The sequence below is a fragment of the Boleophthalmus pectinirostris genome, unplaced genomic scaffold (assembly GCF_026225935.1).
Source record: "Boleophthalmus pectinirostris isolate CB_2022bp ecotype Guang Dong unplaced genomic scaffold, ASM2622593v1 HiC_scaffold_3, whole genome shotgun sequence".
Lineage (NCBI taxonomy): Eukaryota > Metazoa > Chordata > Actinopteri > Gobiiformes > Gobiidae > Boleophthalmus > Boleophthalmus pectinirostris.
Genome location: NW_026571299.1, coordinates 9,518,078 through 9,526,801, shown reverse-complemented (window position 1 = coordinate 9,526,801; position 8,724 = coordinate 9,518,078). Strand labels below are relative to the sequence as shown.

Here is an 8,724-nt window from a genome sequence, read left to right as displayed (position 1 = left end):
GGTTCTGATATTGTCATATTTTAGTTTTGGGGTTCAGACATTGTAATTGTGTGGTTGTTGGATCCTAACAGCGGAAAACGGGCTTCGGAAGTTTGCGAACTCCATAAATGTAAAAGGGAACCAGATCAGTGTGACTGCAAACCTCTGTTCAAACTGTTTCCCTTCCCAACGGAATTGAAAAATAGTGAAAGGTGAAGGCGATGGGCAGGATTGATCCACAGGAAGGACCAAAAAGGAAACCTTTGACTGCCTAAGAAATCATCCCGAGTTTGCATCGAACATTTTGTATGTGGAGCATCAACAAAGAAAAATCTCGATCCCTCGCTCAACCATGGTTACGAACACCAAAGCAAAAGGCACCAGGTGTTCACCAAGAAACACCTTCCACTGCAAAATGACCAAGACGTGATGTTGCTGTAAAACCACAAGAACAAGAAAGTGCAGCTCAGTCTGTTTATCTTCTGCACCTCTCACTTAACAAACGAGATTTTGCTTTGTTGGTGCTCCACGTACAAAATGTTTGCTGTAAATGAAGCCAAAGGTTTCTTTTTTCGTTCTTCCTCTATATCAATCCTGCTCATCACCTTCGCCTTTCACTATTTTTCAGTTCCGTTGGGAAGAGAAACAGTTTGAACGGAGGTTTGTAGTCACACAGATTTGATTCCCTTTTACATTTATGGAGTTCGCAAATTTTCTAAGCCTGTTTTCCGCTGTTAGGACATTCAACAACCATAATCCCAAAACTAAAATATGACAATATCAGAACCAGAAACAAAAGCGATATGGTTCAAAAGACTTGAAAAGATCGACTTTGACAATAGACGCATCCCACTGGGAAATCGAACATGGCAGTTTGATGCTAATTTTTTCAGAGGATCCTTCCTAGTATGCATTACGCAATGACTGAAAGTCCAAAATTCTGGTGCATGTATTCTCCATAAATATACAAAAACAATGGCATTTGCAAAACAATAAAATCTAACAAGATGCTCTAAATATGTTGTATGTAAGCAGTTGATATCTTATAGAAGTAAAAGACCCTCTCCTTAATAAAACCACCACCACTGTGAGTTCTTGTTTTCGGGCGGCTCCTGAGGTTCAATTCTCAGAGGCGTTTTATCAGTAGTGTTAAAGATGGGATAGATCTTCCCCTTGAAATTATACGTGAACGTATGGATGCATTCGTTTGTATCCACATCGCAAAACGACAATTTCCATTTCTTAAAATCCAAGGTTACTCTGATTTTGGTAGGCTTATTCTCCAGGGAGAGTTTGGTAACAGTGTTGGACATGTCGAAAGCATAGCAGACGTCCCCATACAAACTGATCCTCCACAAGCCCGAGTCGGAGCACATGCTTCCTTTTCGCTGGAACGACTCTGAGACAACACCCAGAAGCCAGTTTGAATTCTTCTCCACGACAACAACCCAACTGTGAGCGCCGCTGTCAAAAGCTTCAGACCCAAGCACAGACAGAAACTTATCAAACCTCTCAGGATTATCTGGGAGGTTCTTCTTGGTGTCATGGCTCACACTGGTCAGATCACTGGACAAAAGCAGCTCTCCTTGGGCTGTGTTAGGATCGAGAACAAAAGGCCTGTACTCCACCAGTTTCTTCATACTGGTCCAGATGTTGAAGATCAGGTTGCCCAGATGTTTGGCTTGGTCTAGCAGAGCTTCTGGAGCCAGCTGTGGTTCCTCCTGCAGGGGGCAGAGCTGAACTCTTTCCACTGAAGCCTTGTATTCCAGCAGGAAGGAGACGTCTGTGGCTCTCAGCTGATCCTCTGTGGCTTTGATGGTTTCTGACAGAGCTTTTATCTCTCTACTCACAGCCTCCATTTTGGTCTTCACGCTCTGAATCTTCTGCGCCTCTTCCTCCTTCACAGCCATGATCCTGGTCTCCTCATCCTCCACCAGAAACTGATGCAGCTTCTTGAAATCCTCACGGATCTGCTTCTGGGTATCTTGGGCTTGCTTCTTGATATGGTCCACGGTCTGAGCACAGCAGATGTTGAACTCTCGTAGGATTTTGAGTTTTTCTTCAAGCGGTTGCAAGGACGTGTGGATCACGTCTCGATTCTCAGTAGCTGCCTCAATCACAGGCTTGAAACCGTGATCCTTGTGCGCGGAGGAGTCTCTACACACAACACAGATTGGCTCCAGGTCGTGTAAACAGAACAGCTTGAGTTTCTCAGAGTGTAGATCACAGTTCTCCTCTGGATGGCTTTGTACATGGGCCTCACACAGGTGCTTCAGAGCCAAGTTGCGAGGCGGATGCTGCTGCGACGATGGTACCTTGCAAACCGGACATTCACGGCTAGGTTTTTTGGTCCACCAGTTTGAGAGGCAGCCTTTGCAAAAACTGTGGCTGCACAACAAGATAACAGGCTCTTGGAAAATGTCGGATGCAAATAGGGCAGGTGAGGTCAGGTTTATCAGACATGATGTGCACCTGCAAAACAAAACACACAGAAGTTCAAAGTAAATATAGCAACTGTGATTAAAGGGACAATACTTTATTTCTATGAAGTATTCATTGCTAAGACATGCAAACATATTTACATCACCATTTTACTTTTTGTTGTTTTGAGAATGCTATATTTGCCAGAAATAAAGCCTTAAAGGGCCCATCTTACACTATCTTCTGATCTCTGTTAAAATGTTGTTTCCTCATCACAAACAGACGTGTAGTTGTGTTTTATTTCACTTACACATATTTAACACTCAAACCCTGCATATTTAGGCTGAGTGTTTTCTGTCTGAGAGAAGAACTCAGCCTAAATATGCAGGGTTTGTGCGTTCAACATGTGTGAACGATATCAATGTAATATCATATCACATATAATATAATATCAGTGTTTCCCACAGCACTTTATAGTTAGGGCGACTGCCTTATGGAGATGCGCAGATGGGCTATTTTTTCATCCTCAACCACATCACAAAACTCATCATCCGTCCGCTATCTATTTTCACCAATGTTTTTTGACCAATACACGCATCAAGAATCTCGGACTTCTGGTCATTGCGCAGTGCATACGGGGAAGGATTTTCAGAAAAAGTGAGCATCAAAACCGACATGTTTGCATCAAACCGACATGTTTGTTTTCCCGGTGGGATGCGTCTGTTGACAAAGTCGATCTTTTCTAGTTTTTTTTTAACCATATCGCTTTTGTTTCTGGTTCTGATATTGTCATATTTTAGTTTTGGGATTCAGACATTGTTATTGTGTGGTTGTTGGATTCCTAACAGTGGAAAACGGCTCGAGAAATTTGTTTGTGAACTCCATAAATGCAAAAGCAAAAGCGAATCAGATCTGTGTGACTGCAAACCTCCGTTCAAACTGTTTCCCTTCACAACGGAATTGAAAAATAGTGAAAGGTGAAGGCGATGGGCAGGATTGAGCCACAGGAAGGATGAAAAAGGAAACATTTGACTGCCTAAATCATCCCGAATTTGCAGCGAATATTTTGTATGTGGAGCGCCACCAAAGCAAAATCCTGATTCCTCACTCAACCTCGGTTACGAATTTAAAAAGTCAACGCCAAAGCAAAAGGCACCAGCTGTTCGCCAAGAAACACCTTCCACTGCAAAGCGACCAAGACGTGATGTTGCTGTAAAACCACAAGAACAAGAAAGTGCAAGCGCAGTCTGTTTGTCTTCTGCACTTCTCGCTTAACAAATGGGATTTTGCTTTGTTGGTGCTCGAAGTACAAAATGTTCACTGCAAACGCGGGATGATTTAGGCAGCCAAAGGTTTCCTTTTTCGTCTTTCCTGTGGATCAACCCTGCCCATTGCCTTCGCCTTTCACTATTTTTCAATTCCGTTGGGAAGGGAAACAGTTTGAACAGAGGTTTGCAGTCACACACATCTGATTCCCTTTTGCAGTTATGGAGTTCACAAACACATTTCTCGAGCCGTTTTCCACTGTTAGGATCCAACACCCACACAATTACTATGTCTGAATCCCAAAACTAAAATATGAAAATATCAGAACCAGAAACAAAAGTGATACGGTTCAAAAGACTACAAAAGATCGACTTTGTAAATAGACGCATCCCACTGGGAAAACAGACATGGTAGTTTGATGCTCACTTTTTCTGAAAATCCTTCCCAGTATGTAATGCGCAATGACAGGAAATCCGAGATTCTTGATGCGTGTATTGTCAAAACCGCACCCGCCCACCATCTGAGTTCCGAGTTTTTAATTTGAGAAGTTAGGGGCAAAGTGGAGTTCTACATCAACGCAAAGCACACTGCCGTCGTTTTTGGTGTATGGCTCTGCTTTGAGGTCTATGCGCCGCCAAGTAATTTAGTGCCAAAACGATGTATGTCCATTCATATATACAGTCTGTGTGTACGACCTGCAGATGTATAATTTCTGAAAAGTTTCACATGAACCATCTCCAATGTAACAGAAGCACAGAACAGACTCACCATCAGCAGAACACCCCTCTAACACAGAAAGAACACATATAATCCACGGTTTTCTTTTTAGGTCCAATAGAAGCTCAACCGCCTCCGGGCACAAGGAGCGAGCTGTTTTTTTTTTTTTTTCAGTGCTTATAGTTTATGCAAATGAGCCATGTGGTTTTAAGCTTCGTTTCTGTAAAGCATAAACAAATATGCACAAAGCTGCATTAAACACATTATTATTCAGTGTATAATGTTGAATAAGGTATAATGAAAATTTCTGAAGTGCATGTCGGTCAACGCAGATGCTTTGCGTAGGGGGTTCATCACGTCATCCACCCGACCCGCGGTTTAGCTGCGAAGTCCGCGGCTGTAACTGCCATCCACCTTGACAACAAGTGGCCCCCGCCTTGACTACATCCCTCCGAAACACGTGAATCCTCGCAAAACTACTGTCATCTCAGCGAATCTCCGCGAACTTTCTCCTTACTTTTTCACCAGCACCGCCTTGCCTGAATAATTTCTTGTGGGAAACACTGCATATGATTCTATTAGTTCATGATAGTACAGTGTAGGTCATTTCTTGCTCTGGTACACATGGTGAACTTTGGACACTATAAAACCATTGTACAAGTTAAATCTGAACTGAATAGAAAGAGTTGTTTGTCCGGAAAGATCACATTCCTTCTCTCACCAAAGCACTATCACTACCACTATCAATACTATTTTTAAATCCAATAACATTCACAAATCAACCTTTTACTTTTATGCAATCATTTCTACATTATGTATCACAGACTTATTGTTTAAATTACAAAATAAAAGAAATACGAATAGGAACAGCTCACTTAGTCAGATAAAGAAAACATAGGAATGCACTTTTTTGACAGTCAAAGATACTGAAATTTGGGGACCTGGTAAAACTTTAAACATGCCAAATCTTATTTAAAGCGAAATACAACCTGCTCCCAGATAATATTCATTCGTTCATTCATTTTTCAAAATAAAACCAAAAATGAGAAAATGAAAAAAACATTTTCTTCATTATTTGTCTCCAAAACTAAAATGAAAAAACGAATAACGATTCATTTCCCGTTTCTGTGACTTAAACTGCGATGCCGGACTTTTGCACAGCATACGGACTGAACCAGGACTGAACCAGGACTAAAACAGGACTGAACAAGGACTGAACAAGGACTAAACGAGACATTTTGTGGCTTCTTTATCATTCTCACTGTGGTTTATTTTGTATTATAAACGATAAACTTTTGTGCCTTCGTTAACATTATTATTAGTTTGTACGACTGTAAACTGAAAACAAAAATTTATCTTTACATTTTTCATTCTTATTTTGCTTATTTTGATACAATCATAAATGGTAAACTTTTGTGCCTTCATCATTATTATTAGTTTAAAAATGTGCTTTTCTGTTGTTTATAATTTATAAGTAGTATGTGTTTTCCCTCAAGTTTGTTTCCTTCTTAGCAGAAACTTGAAATGAAAAAAAATCAATCAATATAGACACTTTTTTTTTTTTTTTTACAGGGGTGTAGCTCCAAATTCAGGACTCTGGGTACAAATCACCCAGTGGGCCCATACTACATGTTGTTTAATGAAAAATGCACATTACAGGCTTTGTGAGGGGCCCCTCCTTGCAACAACCTTTGTACATTTTTGTTTAGTGACAAATTTTATCAGCAAATTTAGCATCATTTCAGCCAAAATGTAAACCAAAATAAAGTGGGATTTCCTCCACAGTGTAAGATTTTGTGCTATTGATACATATTTCTATGACATTCATGCAAAAAATGTAAAAGAAAATATAAAATTGACCATATAGGCACTTACAGATGTGTTTTCTTAGTCTGGCGTTTTCAGGAGAGCTTGTTCTGTCTTTGTACTTCCAAACCAAATGCATTTTATTTTCATTTTTAACAATAGATATCAAGGCGAGGCTGCCACACCTCGCGTTCACCGCAGGACTTGTTTGGCAAATGCAGTGTTTGGACTACAAATATTTGATGTATTTACTGTTTATGCTTCACAGGTGACAGAAATTTGTGATAGAAATTCAGAAATTGCTCATGAATAGAAAGAGGGTCCAATTCTGGGCCCCTAAAACCCTGGGCCCTTTCTGTCTACTGCCCTGTAACTTATTTATTAAGAAAGAAGAAACATGAATTTGCTCATGTGAACCACAAGAGGGCAGTATTGTTTTTATTTTCTCAGCAGACTAAAGCTTGAAAGGAAACTAAACAGAAAATAGATACAAAATTTAATGTACATAAAAACAACAAAATGTAGTTTGGCATTTGGGAGAAAGGAGATATTTAAAGGTGCACTATGTAACTTTTTGGTTGGGTATCTGTCACCTGCTTTATTCTATGGATATGTCATTACTCCGTCTGGAATGTTCCACAGTATGACATTAAACAGCTTAACCTTACATTTATTTAATTGCAGGTGGTTTTACAGCTCAAAAATAGGTGTTCTGACTGTGGGTCTCTCCACAGATCTGACCTGTAACCTGGTCTGGTGTCCATGAAGATAAAAAGCTTTAATGTCATACAGTGAAACATTTCAGACAATAACAACTCCATGAAGAAAAACATTTGATGGACCCTCCACCAGAAAAGTTACACAATGCACCTTTAATGTAAATAAAAAAACATATTTCTATACTGTCCATCAATGACACCCATAGATCATTATGTTATATTTCCATCCATCCATTTTCTTCCTTTTTGGGAAGCGGGGGCAGCAGTGTAAGCAGGGACTCCCAGCGTGACCTGGGTCTTCCCTGGGGCCTCCTCCCGTTGGAACATGCCCAGAACATCTCCAGACGGAGGCAACCAGGAGACATCTGGAACACATGCCCTCCCCTCAGCTGCTCCTCTCGACATGGAGGAGCAGCGGCTCTACTCCGAGCTCCTCCTGTGTGACTGAGCTCCTCACACTGTCTCTAAGGGAGCACCCAGCATGTTATATTTTGCATGTTTTAAATCACAATATTGATCTCAAATGACTTAATAAATGAAAACAGAGACAAAGAAAAAAAAGTGAACTCACAGGTTGTTGTACAGTTGTAGGGAGTATTATCTGTTACATAAGGGTGAGTTGTTGTACAGTTGTAGGGAGTATCAGTGTAAAGTAACATTATACAAATATAAGTTCATATACAGTATATGTTGTTTTATTTACATTAATTGTGGGACAGGGCCAAATATGATAAAATCCTTTAGAGCTCGGGCTGAGTGTGATAAAAACAATAAAAAAACAAAAACATCTTCAACATCATTAGATCAATTATAGTTAAACTGTTTCAAATTCATGTTTTAAAGATCCACTAAATGTTCCAGGGGAGTGTCCTTCAGCTACATGTTATAGCTTTGTCTGGAAAGTTCCACACTGTGGCATTACAGTTTTATTTTTCCATGGCGCATTTTTTAAAACTTGGTTTAGTTTGATCTTTTGGTTCAAACCTGTATCTGCACAGGGGTTCAGGTTCTCACATCATTTGGAACATTTCTCCTGAGTTGACACAGTTCTCAGACTCTTCCTCACAACACTGACACAGCTCTCATGCACAAACACATGAACAGTGAGTTCACATTGTTTTTTCAACTCTACAGGTCTGTCCACATCTGCTATTCGAACCCTATTCGAACCCTCCTTGTGGTTAGCTGATCCTGTACAAGGCTCCGCCCACAAGCTTACGTCACCCATGCTCCCACATGACAATAAATGCATCCTGAATTTCAGACTTCTGGTCATTGCACAATGCATGCTGGGAAGGATGCATTGCGCTCTACATACAAAATGTTCGCTACAAACTCAGGATGATTTCTTAGGCAGCCAAAGGTTTCCTTTTTTGTTCTTCCTCTGCATCAGTCCTGCCCATCGCCTCCGCCTTTCACTATTTTTCAATTCCATTGGGAAGGGAAACAGTTTGACGGAGGTTTGCAGTCACACACATCTGATTCCCTTTTGCATTTACTGAGTTTGCAAACTTCCGAAGCCTGTTTTCCACTGTTAGGACATTCAACAACCATAATCCCAAAACTAAAATATGACAATATCAGAACCAGAAACAAAAGCGATATGGTTCAAAAGATTTGAAAGGATCGGCTTCGAGAGTAGATTCAACCCACTGGGAAATTAAACATGGCGGTTTGATGCTAATTTTTTCAGAGGATCCTTCCCAGTATGCATTGCGTCCAGAATTCAGGTGCATGTATTCTCCATAAATATACAAAACAATGGCATTTGCAAAACAATAAAATCTAACAAGGTGCTCTAAATATGTTGTGTGTA

The 8,724-nt window shown here is 40.3% G+C and overlaps 1 pseudogene; it reads right to left on the bottom strand.

Annotated features, from left to right (window-relative positions):
- Positions 1-935: 935 nt before the first annotated feature.
- Positions 936-2,442, bottom strand: LOC110170928 (zinc-binding protein A33-like; annotated as a pseudogene).
- Between the last annotated feature and the right edge of the window lie 6,282 nt (positions 2,443-8,724).